Source organism: Pleurodeles waltl, chromosome 12, assembly GCF_031143425.1.
Source record: "Pleurodeles waltl isolate 20211129_DDA chromosome 12, aPleWal1.hap1.20221129, whole genome shotgun sequence".
NCBI lineage: Eukaryota > Metazoa > Chordata > Amphibia > Caudata > Salamandridae > Pleurodeles > Pleurodeles waltl.
This window is the reverse complement of record NC_090451.1, coordinates 230,967,892-230,981,519: the sequence shown is the minus strand read 5'-3', so window position 1 is coordinate 230,981,519 and position 13,628 is coordinate 230,967,892.

Here is a 13,628-nt window from a genome sequence, read left to right as displayed (position 1 = left end):
GACGTGCAGTGGAAAATCTGAGGGAAGTCAGCTCCTCACAGGAGGGTTCTAGAGTGTGGTGTGAGCTGATTGGTTGTCTTTTAAGTTTGTTCCTTTTTTTTTTACAAAACAACTATGATATGTTTCTAACTTAGAGGCCTAGTGCTTTTAGAGCTTTTTATGCAATTGAACATGTTTTTTGTATTGCATCGGGGACTCCCATCTTGACAATGGGGAATGATTCCAGCATATGAATCTATGAAAGTTCCAATACTGGAGTAACAGCTATTCCCAGGATCTGTCAAGTATAAAATCAACTAAAAATCTTTTGTCTACTGAGGTAATCAATAAGATTCCATGTGACAAAATACCTTTCTACAGGTTTTAGCGCATCACATGTTGTATTAGTCCATTCATAAAGGTCCACTGGCTTTAACACATGAATTTCACAAAAATACCTTGGCCCTACTGCCTTTGGGGCATAACAGTTCATAATAAATATATCAGGCCTATGCCATCAGACATAAGGTTTTCCAATAAACTAATCAGGCCTAGAGACTTTATCATTGGCTTGCAACCAACTAAAGCTTACTTCATAGAACGTAGGCTTTCCCACATGGCAACCATCAGCATGAAGTCAAAATTATTAATACGTAGAAAGTTACAATATGTGGTAAAAGAATATACACCCCATTCTAAGTACAGGGATTCTTACAGTGCAAATCTACTACCAAGGTTTGTCAGAGAGGGTACCTGACATCAAAAGGGTTGTCTACTACTGTAATCTGTGAGATTACATGTAACAAAATGCATGTGTACATAACTTACCATGGTGTAATTGTTTCTGATTCAGGAGTGGCTATAGAGATCCGTTACGAATTGCAAATAGGGGGTGACATAAAATGGGCATCCATCTCCTATTTGCGAGTCACAATAGGATCCAACCTCTATTTATGAATCAGTTACTAACCCCCACGATTTGAACAAATGACATCTTAGAGAATGGTGTTGGTAGCCTTGGGGTGAGAATACGGTGGCATCTGCTGCTGTTCCTATATATTCATTCAACACATCAGATGACTGTCTATCTACCCTTCAAACTTTCTTCCTTTCTCATATTCCTTTCTGCCATATCCCACTTATGAACACACTTTACCATTCCCTGACTGTCACTTTGATGTTATTAACGGTTGTTTTCATAATACCGTAAATTATTTCCTGCTCCTTTCTTGCTATTGTGCCATGCTTCAAAATGGCATTTTGGTGGTGTAAGGAAATGCCTTCCTTGGCATGGTTACCCCCTGACCTTTTGCCTTTTGCTGATGCCAGTTATGACTGAAAGTGTGATGGGACCCTGCTAACCAGGCCCCAGCACCAGTGTTCTTTCCCTAAACTGTACCTTTGTTCCCACAATTGGCACAGCCCTGGCACACAGATAAGTCCCTTGTAAATGGTACCCCTGGTACAAAGGGCCCTGTGGCCAGGCAAGGTCTCTAAGGGCTGCAGCATGTCTTATGCCATCCTGGGGACCCCTCACTCGGCACATGGACACTGCCTCACAGCTTGTGTGTGCTGGTGGGGAGAAAATGACTAAGTCGACATGGCACTCCCCTCAGGGTGTCATGCCCACCTCTCACTGCCTGTGGCATAGGTAAGTCACCCCTCTAGCTGGCCTTACAGCCCTAAGGCAGGGTGCACTATACCACAGGTGAGGGCATAAGTGCATGAGCACTATGCCCCTACAGTGTCTAAGCAAACCCTTAGACATTGTAAGTGCAGGGTAGCCATTAAGAGTATATGGTCTGGGAGTCTGTCAGTTACGAACTCCACAGTTCCATACTGGCTACACTAAAATCTGAAAAGTTTTGGTATCAAACTTCTCAGCACAATAAATGCACACTGATGCCAGTGTGGGATTTATTATAAAATACACCCAGAGGGCATCTTAGAGATGCCCCCTGAATATTAGTCCCACTCCTAGTGCTAGGCTGACCAGCTTCTGCCAGCCTGCCACAACCAGACGAATTTCTGGCCACATGGGGTGAGTGCCTCTGTCACTCTGTGGCCAGGAACAAAGCTTGTACTGGGTGGAGAGGCTTCTCACCTCCCCCTGCAGGAACCTTAACACCTGGTGGTAAGCCTCAAAGGCTCATGCCTTTTGTTACAGCACCCCAGGGCATCCCAGCTAGTGGAGATGCCCGCCCCTCCGGCCAACTTCCTTCAGGAGGGAATTACACCACAGAGTGGCCTGTATTAGCTTTGAAAAGGCCCAGGAAACATTTGGGGTGAGACCCGGCCAGTTTCTCTATTTTGCTATGCTTGCCACTACTGCCAGGGAGATTTGGACTTGTTCCCACCAGTCACCTCCTGTCACAAATATACTTTATGCTACACTGACATATGGCATAGGATGCCATCTTGTGGCACTGATGTACAATGCCCTAAAGGCAAATAGAGTCAAACAAGTTACTTACCTTCAGTAACGCCTTATCTGTTAGAGACAATATTCAGGCACAAAAGTTTCTTACCTTTGAATTTCTCCAGATGTCAGACTGGATCCAGAAGATTTTTAGTGAGAGTACCCCTGCGTGGCAGTAGGTGGCATCGGTCGGCTCCCCGCAGCGTCATCGGCGGCGTCCGTGCCAGAAGTGAAGTCTACTTCACCTATATAGGTGCCACCTTGGCACTCTGTCAGTTACTTTTCAAGACTTTACACTCCAGAAGCGCGTAACCATGAAGTGTACTCACAGTGGTGTGTCCACTGTGAGTGCAATTCATGGAAGCCCTGAAAGGGATAACCCCTGACCCTAGAAATCTGGCCGCAGAGCAGGGAGGATGGGCGGGTTGTTAGAGAATCTGCGGCTAGATATTGTTACCAGATAAGGCATGCCCGAAAGGAAGACACTTAAATAAATAATAGAGACTTCTGGCCGCAGATTCCTCATTGTTGAATAGATACCCGAGCAAATACCCTCCCTAGTGGTGGATCTGAGGACAAATTTAAACTAGGAAGTCCTGCAGGAACAAACTGGTGAAATACCCATCCCTACAGGCCTAATTGTCCAGGCAGTAATGCTTGTTAAACGTGTGCAGGGAAGCCCACGTTGCTGCCTGGCAGATGTCAGTGACAGGTCACAGTTTTAGCTCTGGTGGAATGATCCTGTAAGCCTTCAGGAGACTGCTTTTTGGCCAGTGCGTAGCAGATCTTGATGCAGGGAACAACCTGTTGGGAAATGGTCAGTTTCTGCACCACCGACCTTTCTTTGCTCAAACATATCCCACAAAGAGTTGGTCATACACCCAATACTCTTTTGTTCGATCAAGAAAGAACAACGCACTTTTTAGGTCCAGTTTTGGAGTCACTCATATTTAGAGGGATGTGGAAGAGCTTAAAAGGTGGGAAAGATGACAGACTGGCCCACATGAAATGGTGTTACCTAGTGTGAATCATCAGTTTGTCCACAAATACTGAGAATGGAGGTTTGGGAGATAAAGCCTGCAGTTCATTCACCCTGCGGGCAACTGTAATGGCTATGAGGAGGACTGTTTTAATCGTGAGCAGCTGGAGGGGACAATAGTGAAGAGGCTCGAAAGGAGTACACATTAAAAATGTGAGGACCAAATTAAGGCCCCATTGAGGCATAATAAAGGAAGGTGGAAACATATGTATAAGACCGTTCAGAAATCTATTTACAATAGCAGATTTAAATAAAGCGGGTTGGATAGGGAGCCACAACAAGGCAGACAGAGCAGAAAGATAACCCTTCAGAGCGCCCAAAGCAGAGCCCTCCTGGGCAAGGATAAGGATAAAAAGCAAAACATCAGAAAGGGAGGTAGAAAGGGGACCAATGGACTTTTCTGTACAATATGATACAACTCGCTTCCCATGGCAGGCGTATACCGTGTTGGTGGAGGGGCGCCTACTATCAAGATTACATTACAGACTTCGGTAGGAAGGCCAAAAGCTGTCAACTGCCGCTGCTTAATCTCCATGCGAGAAGGCGGGGAGATGACAGGATTGGGTGGAGCACCCTCCTCTGCTGCTGCAACAGAAAATTCTCCCTAGGGGGCACCCTGAAAGGAGGATAACCACTCATGTTCAGAAGCTCAGGCACCAGGCTCTCCATGCACAGTCCACAGCCACAAGGATGACTTGTGCGTGGTCATTCCTGATCTTCTTGAGAACTCTGGGCAGGAGTGGTATTGGTGAAAAGGCATGCAGAAGGTCAAAGGGGAGCACGGTAAACTGAAAGTGCTCCTAGCCTACCATGAACCGCAAATAACGCCTGTGGGCAGGTAGGGTGGGGATGTGAAAATATGTGTCCTGCAAGTCCAACGATACCATCCAATGTTCTGGACCCAGGGCAGGCAAGACCTGAGCCAATGTGAGAATCTTGAACTTCTCAGTTTTGAGGAAGAAGTTGCGAGTTCAGAGATCTAGGATAGAACGAAGACCCTTGTCCTTTTTGGGGACCAGAAAGCAGCAGCAATAGGAACCACAGCCTACTTCTGACACCAAACCCCTCTCTATGGCTCCCTTGGCAAAGATAGCCATGGCTTCCTTGCAGAGCAAGGACAAATGATCCTCTGTCAGCCGTCCTAAGATGGAGGCATTGAAGGAGGGGTGGTCTCGAAGGGTAGGGAGTAGCCCATTCGGATGATCTGCAGAACTCTCCTGTCCGATGTTATGGACTGCCAGTGGTGGAGGTGATGGCGGATCTAGCCACCAACTAGATGCTTAGGATCTAAAAGGGTAAGATTAGGAAGGTTTGGAGGATTTAGCTGCTGGAGTGGTGGTGGCTGGACCAGACCGCTGGCTGCTTGACCCACAAGGTCGGTAGAACTGTGCCCGTGGCTATGCAGAAGTTGTGAAGTTTGTGCAGCTCAGTGGCTGGGATAGGGTTGGCGCGGTCAAAAGCTCCTTGTGTGGTCACAAAAGGAGCAAAGGCAGACTAAGGATGATGTGAAGCAGCCGAGAGGCCCAAGGACTTGGCCATAGGCAGAGAGTCCTTAAAGCACTTCAGTGCCAAGTCTGCCTTGTCTTCGAAGAGACGGGAGCCATCGAAGGGCATGTCCATGTGGGAAGCCTAGACATCCCCCGAAAACCAATATGTTCTCAGCCAGGGGTGGTATCTGGGGGCCACCATCAATGAAACCTCTCTGCCCAGCGAGTCGGTCCTGTCCAAGCCACAGTGTATAGTGAACTTCGCTGCGTCTCTTCCATCTGTAACTGAGTGGGAGAAGGATGGCTTGGTCCTCCTCCGGGACCTGTGACAGCACTTGCGCTTTTCCAACAGCACGTGGGAGTATCAGCCCTATTAGTAGGCAATGTTCACTGACCACAATGCAAGGGTGGCAGAAGAAAATATTTTCTTTCCCAAGCTGTCCAACCTCTTAGATTCCCTGTCCGGGGGAGAGACAGGGCACATGCCATGGGAAGTGGCGGCTTGGACCACCAAGCTCTCCAGAATAGGGTGTTGCGTGAGGAAATTTGGATCCCCTGGTACTGGCAGCGAGCAATTGTCTTATTCACAGGAGCCCCTGTGCTGGGTTTGGACCGGGACCCCAGAAAGACGTTGGTGAGTGCTTTGTTGAACGAGAGTAGGGGTCCGGAGGAGACTCCTGGTTGCTGCACCTTTGTCAAGATGTTGGTCCTGACTGCCAGCGAAGACAACTGAAGGCCAAGGACCTCTGCCACCCTTCTCACCACCACTGCATAAGAAGCTCCCTTTTTCATAGCCACAGTAGTAGAGAAAACATGGTGGTATCTGGGGAAGAATCCAGACCTCTAGCATCACCCAGTTCCTCACACCAGTTCAGATCTTGTTCTTCAGACTGTTATGCCAAAGGGTCCAGCGACCCCTCCCATTCTTCCCCGAGGCCTAGCTCTTATGGCAAAAGCTCAGCCACCGACCTAAGATACAGGGGTCCTGTTGGCGCCAGAATCAACATCTGCCAATGCAGCTCCATCTCGGATTTGGAGAACACAATAGGCATCAGGACTGGCACCAGGGAAGGTCGCAGAGGAACGACCTCCGCCGGTCTGGATCCATGATTGGATCCATGGGGTCCATCGGAGCTGGTGTCTGAGCCACTGTTGTGAATCAGATGAAGCCCACTCCAAGCCCACGGGACCCGAAGGTGCTCTAGAGGGCTCAGAAATTAGATGCCTGGCCTCATAAAACTCCTTCAGTTGAGCGGAGGTTGCTCAGGCTCCCGGAAAGCTGGGAAGGCGCAGAGTCGGCCCTGGCACCAAAAAACCATGCATCAAACGCTGCTGTTCCATCGTCGTGTAGACCGATGGATGAGGAGAAGTTGCAGCATGCTTCAACTTCTTATGTTTTTTGTGCCTCTTACCTGAATGTCCTGATGATTTCAAATGGGGCTAAGAGGATTTGGAACTCCTGAAAGGGCCCCGAGACCTTACCCTTGACCAGGACCAAGACTTCTGTGGAGTCGAATGATGTGGAGTTGCATGCCGGGCTGCTAGCAGCTTTATGTGCCGTTCCCTCAAAGCCTTAGGTGCCATGGCCCGAAAGTCGGAGCATGACTTGGAGTTGTGGTTGCGCTCCAGACACCACAGACTCACTAACATGGTGCGGTAACGGGCACCACAGGGTTTAGAACCTGTCTTTCTCTATGACATTTCCTCTACACACTAGGAGTTAAAAACATCAAAAATTTGACAAAACATCAAATAAATCCTGTCAAAAGGTGACAGATGGGTAGCTCTTTTCCAGATCAGCACTGGCTGGAGTGGAAAAAGAACTGAGGTCAGCGTGCCGAGGTGGCACCTATTTAGGTGAAGCGAACGTCACTTCAAGCATGGACGATGCTGCACAGTGCTGACCAACACCACCTACCGGTTTGCACGAAAAATCTTCCGGGTTCCAGTCTGACATCTGTGGAAATTCAAAGGTAAGGAATCTGCAACTAGAAGTCTCTATCAGATAAACCTGAATTTAATGGTCAGGTGGGTGGGAGAAAGATATTGTGGAGCAGCTTGTACCTACTACATGGAGGGCGGTACGTACCTTAGTACGTGGGGTGTGCCTTGAATGCACAACTTAAATTGTTGCATTTTAATTATCTCCGCTGTACAAACCTAGCCCCAGTGCAGCTAAGTAAAATTTACCCAGATACGTAGGTAGCATGTCCTAGAGAAGACGGTGCTTTCTTCGTCCACCTTACGTAGAGCTGTGACAAAGTTACAACTTCTTGGAGGGAAGTATATGATTGGCTACATATGGCTAGTGGAGTCTACTTCATGCTCTCCAAAGAACTGCTTGTCAGGTATTATCGCTAGACAGAAGAATAAAAAACATGCAACAAAGTTCTGCAACTGGCAATGCTAGTGGCAAAAAGGCACACTAATATTGGGTAGTCAGCTCCTTGTGCCCCAGTACAGATGCATGCATAAGGGATACCATAGAGCTGGCATTGGCAGTGGAAGTACATCTTTAAATCTCTAGGACAGATGAGAAGCTGTGAAAGGCCGAGAGGTATGGGAGAATGCAATGAAAGCATTACTTACAAACATGGGTCCTGACAAAGTGTCTTTATTCCAGACCCCACACTCCGAAAAGAAAGATTAAGGCCCTCATTACAACCCTGGCGGTAAATGCCGCCTACCGCCGTGCTGACGGCCGCCAACATACCGTGACCGCGTCGGTATACCGCTACGGGTATTATGACCCACATAGAGGAATCCGCCACTATACCGACACCCACACAACTCTGCCAGCCCAAAGGTCAGTAATAAACTGGCGGTACCAAAACCAACACCGTTACGCCAACAGGAATACGCCCACAGTATCAGGACCCACGAATCACCGCAGCGATCTTTCAACCGTGGTAAACCATTGGCGGTACACATCGCCGCGCTCAAAATACACACACACTTACAAAACTACACCACATTGGACAATTCAAACTACACACACCTGACACCCATGCACCCACACACCCACAAACCCAATCCAATATAAAACACACACCCACATTACCCACAACCCTTTCAACAAACAAAAAAAGATTGCCAACAGAGAGAGACACAAGCCAGGAGCACCCACTTAATCTGAGCCACAGAACACCATCACCCATACACCATCCATGCACCTCACAGCACATCCCATAACACATCACCCCACACATCACCCCACACATCCTCACACCTATCACTCACACCACAACCATGGCACTCCAAAGACACCCCAGGTGTTCAGAGGAGGAGCTAAGGGTCACGGTGGAGGAAATCATCCGGGTAGAGCCACAGCTATTCTGAACACAGAAGGAGCAGACGTCCATTGCTAGGAAGATGGAGCTATGGCGGAGAATCGCGGACAGGGTCAACGCCGTGGGACAGCACTCCAGAACAAGGGATGACATCAGGAAGAGGTGGAATGACCTACAGGGGAAGGTGCGTTCCATGGTGCAAGACACCAGGTAGCTGTACAGAGGACTGGCGGTGGACCCCCACCTCCTTCCCCTCAACTAACAACATGGGAGGAGCAAGTCTTGGCGATCATGCATCCTGAGGGCCTCGCAGGAGTAGCAGGAGGACTGGACTCTGGTAAGTCAAATCTTCACTACTTTATCCCCCACCCTACCTTCATGCCATCACAAACTCCTACCCCTACCCACACCCCCATTACCCCACCACTTCACACATACCCCACTATCACAACCCACCCATCCCAATACTAAGCCCTGCATGCCACAACAATCCATGGACCCCCATCACAGACCTGCATGGACACCAATCACCAAAGCATGCCCATTAGAGAGAATCACCTAGCCCACAAAATCACCACACACACAAGGCAAAGCTGACAGGGCAATCACAACCATACAGGGAAACACACCCATGCACAAGATGGCACACGCAGATACAATAACACTGCATTTGCATCCCCACAGGACCCCTACTCAACGTCACCGGAGAGGGGTTGCCAGCAACATCCAGTCCCCCCCCAGAAGAGGACCACAGTGATGACAGCAGCTCTGCACACCTGGATCACGATGACCAACCTGGCCCATCAGGGACCTCTGGACAGTTGGTTACCCTGCCACCACAGAGCCTCCCAACCTACCACAGAGCCTCCAGAAACACCACCACAGCACCCACCCAGCAGGCCCCCACAGGACACATCAATCAGCAGTGTGTCCACCACTACAGGGACCCCAGGCAACCCCACAAACCCACGACGATCAGGGACCTGGGGTCAGTGGCAGTGGGCACACAGTTGAGGGGACAGAGGCACAGGACAACAGGGAAGCTGGGAGGACTGCTGTGCGATAGGGGAAGGACAGGCCCAGGGAACCCACTTTCCAGGCGGCACTCACCAACATCCTGGGAGCATACCACCATTCCCAGGAGACCATGGGCCAGATACTGGCCAAGCTGCAGGAGACCCAGCGGCGGCAGGAGGGACAGTACCTGCGGATCAGGGAGGACCTCAAACACATCTACACCATCCTGGTCACCATTGCAGGGGTGCTGGGTGACATGGCCAACACCATGAGGGAGGCAGTGGAACAGCAATGGGCCCCTGACACTAGCCACGCCGAAGAACAGCCCTCCAACTCCGCCGGCACTAGTGGACAGGAGGCCCCGCCACAGGAAAAACAGGCCACCAGCACCCACCCCCAGCAGAAGGAGAACCACCCCGCAAATGGTCGCTGCGATCCAGGCAGAAGCCAGCAAAAATTGCCAAGACCCCCACCAGGAAATAAGACTCTCCTGAATGTCACCCTTCTGTCCCACTCTGTCACCCTGTCCACCTTGAACTGCCATCACTCCCCTTCCTATGCCCCATTGGACAATGCACCTGTGATACCAAGAGACTGGACTCTAACTGGACATTCCTCCACCATCACCCCAGCCCATTGCACATCCCCCTCTACTTATGAGCACTTGAATAAACACTCTTGGAACAAATATAAATCTGGAGTCTGTCAAATGATTGAAATATGTATTAGTACAACATTCAGAAAACATTGCAAGTCATATGTACAGTTATTTATACATTGGTATGACTTTTAGAGGGCAGCAGTAAACATACCAGGAGCCAGAGTGGGCCACAGAGATCTGAAAACAGAGATGCCAAAGGGTACAGTAAGTGGCCATAGACATAGGGAAATCAGGCTGCCATGTACAATGTCTAACAGAAAACTGAAAAGTAAAGTGAAGTTACGGTGTCTTACCTGTGTGTCACTGGAAGTACTGCTGTATGATATTATTTCTGTTGTCCACATCTTCTTCCTCTGCCTCCTCTTCCTCACTGTCCACAGGCTCCACCGCTGCCACAAGACCATCTCCAGGCTCATCCTCCTACGGAAAAGGCACCTTGCGTCTCAAGGCCAGATTGTGCAACATGCAACGATAATCTGGCACACCTTCTTGGGTGAGTAGTACAGGGATCCACGAATCAGATGGAGGCACCGGAATCTGGCCTTCAGGAGGCCGAAGGTCCACTCAATAATCCTCCTTGTTCGCCCATGTGCCTCATTGTAACGTTCCTGTGCCCTTGTCCTGGCATTCCTTACTGGGGTCAGTAGCCATGAGAGGTTGGGGTAACCAGAGTCACCTGAAAACATCGAGGGACAACTGTTAGACACACACTATCCCTTAGGGACAACCCCATACCCAGACACCAACATATACTGGGTGGTGACTTTGGGCTCACCTATTAGCCACACCCTGTGCCTCTGGAGTTGGCCCATCACATATGGGATGCTGCTATTCCTCAAGATGAAGGCGTCATGCACAGAGCCAGAATACTTGGCATTCACATGGGAGATGTACCTGTCTGCCAAACACACCATCTGCACATTCATAGAGTGATAGTTTTTTCTATTACTGAACACTTGTTCATTTCTCCGGGGGGGTGGGGGGACAAATGCTGCATGTGTACCATCAATGGCACCAATGATGTTGGGGATATGTCCCAGGGCATAAAAGTCAGCTTTCACTGTGGCCAAATCCTCCACCTGGGGGAATACAATGTAGCTGCGCATGTGTTTAAGCAGGGCTGACAAAACTCTGGTCAACACGTTGGAGAACATTGGCTGAGACATCCCTGATGCCATGGCCTCTGTTCTTTGGAAGGAACTACTTCCCAGGAAATGGAGCACTGACAGGACCTGCACTAGAGGGGGGATACCTGTGAGCTGGCGGATAGCTGACATCAGGTCTGGCTCCAATTGGGCACACAGTTCTTGGATTGTGGCCCGATCAAGTCTGTAGGTTAGGATAATGTGTCTGTCCTCCATTGTCGCGAGGTCCACCAGGGGTCTGTACACTGGAGGGTATCTCCATCTCATATTCATTCTCAGCGGTCGAAGCATAATCACACAGCTATTGTAATAATGATGGATTTCTTCCTTTAAAGAACCAGTATGTGAATCCGAGAGTCAGTTGCTGTGCCAATGCCTGCTGTGACGCAGTTATGTGCCATGGCCTGTGCCCCCCTGAAATGGCGCGCAACTTCGCATTGGTTATCACTGGGCCCTAAGGGTTCCAGGAGCCAATGGCGATGTATGCCGGCGGTGACGGTACGCACCGCCACGGACGTGACCGCCATTTTCTATCTATTCACTCATTTGCTACCTGACCTTCAACAGGAGAGGACCTACACTGCAAGTGCTGCTGTGACTTGTGTCTGGAAGCGACAATGGCTCATGTGTCTGGGGAAAGGGCCCCTGCCTTCACTGCGGAGGAGTTGGAGAGACTGCTGGATGGGGTCCTACCCCAGTACACTTTACTCTATGGTCCTCCAGACAAACAGGTGAGTACACTGTGAGCATGATGCGTGGCCCATGTATGTATGGAGTGCTGTGTGTGTAAGCCATATTTGGGGGGGGCTGAGGCATCCTGGGCAGAGTGCTGCATGTATGGTGGTCAATGTATGTGTGTCAGGGGATGGGAGGGATATGGTGGGCCATGAGTGTGACGGTCTGGATAGTTAACTAATTCCCTTTTCTGCTGTCATTTTTCCTGCAGGTTAGCACCCATCAAAAAAAGGGTATTTGGCGTGCCATCGCCAAGGAGGTGTGGACCCGGGGGGTCTTTGACAGGCAGAGCACCCACTGCCGCAAACGGTGGGAGGACCTGCACCACTGGGCAAGGAAGATGGGGGAGGCCCAGCTGGAGCTGGCCTCTCACTGAGGAAGGGGTGCCTGTCGCACCCTGACCCCCCTGATGTTCCGCATCCTGGCCGTGGCCTATCCGGAGTTGTATGGGCGCTTGAAGGCATCACAGCAGCCACAAGGGGGTGAGTACAGACTCTGAATCCTGACCTTGCGCGCATTAAGTGTTACCTGGGTGGGGGATGTGGGCTGTGGGTTCCCCTCGGCCAGGACGAAGATGGCAGGGTAAGTCCCTTGTTGGGCAGGCTCTGAAACACTCCTACCCCAATAGTGTTAGTGGGCATTTACTACTGGACAGGGTCCTGTGGGTTTCAGGTGTGCAGCTAATGGCGTTAGGCAATGTACCCCATGGGCTGGTGACTATCTTTGTAACTGGTAGTGCATGGCCTAGTGCATAGGGCTGTTCCCTGTGTGTTGTGTAAGCCAACTGTAGTGTTGTTGCTGGCACTGACCAAGTGTATCCTCTGTCTCCCACCCCCCCTCTTTTTGTTTTGTCACCATGTCCTTGTGTGCATTAGCATCATCCGGCGGAGAAGCAGAGGCACCGGCGACGGAGGGAACAGCATCCCACATGGGCCTGGACGCCGAGGGGAGCACCACAACGGGGACAGGAGGGGAGACCACAGACAGAGACTCCTCCTCTGATGGAGGCTCCCTGGTGGTGGCGGACACCTCTGTGCCTACCCAAACAACATGTACAGCCACCACCCCCCATACCAGCACCGCCCTCCCAGCAGCCCCTCAGCGTCTTTCCTGTTCCCGCTCACCCAGAAGGGTGGGCATCTCCTTCGCCCCTGGCACCTCAGGCCCTGCCCCAGTCAGCCCTGCTGCCCTCAGTGAGGAGGCTATTGACCTCCTGATATCCCTCACTGTTGGGCAGTCAACCATTCTGAATGTCATCCAGGGTGTCGAGAGGCATTTGCAACAAACAAATGCATACCTGGAGGGCATTCACTCTGGCGTGGCGGCCCAACAGAGAGCATTTCAGGCTATGGCCTCCTCCCTGATGGCAGCCATTGTCTCTGTATCTAGCCTCCCCCCTCCAACTTCCTCTACCCAGGCTCAATCCCCTGAACTCCGCAACCCCAGCCTATCCCAAGCACACCTTCAGACCAGCATTTACCCAAATTAGCACGCAGAAGTGGCTCATGCAAACACAAACACCACACTTCATCTCACAGGCACTCACACAAGCGCCATCCCCATGCAGACACACCAACATCCACTGCCTCCACTGTGTCCCCCTCCTCCTCCTCGTCCACCTCCCTCCCAGTAGCGTCTCCACTCACACCTGCATGCACTACATCCTCATCCACTACCTCCATCACCAGCACGCCCATCACTACACACCCCTCACTGGCAGTCACCACCCCCACATCCATGCACCCATCCCCTGTGTCCTCACCCACTGTGTCTGTGACCCCTCCTCCCAAAGTACACAAATGCAAGCACCCACCCACCCATCAGCCATCCACCTCACAACAGCATCCAGCCCATGC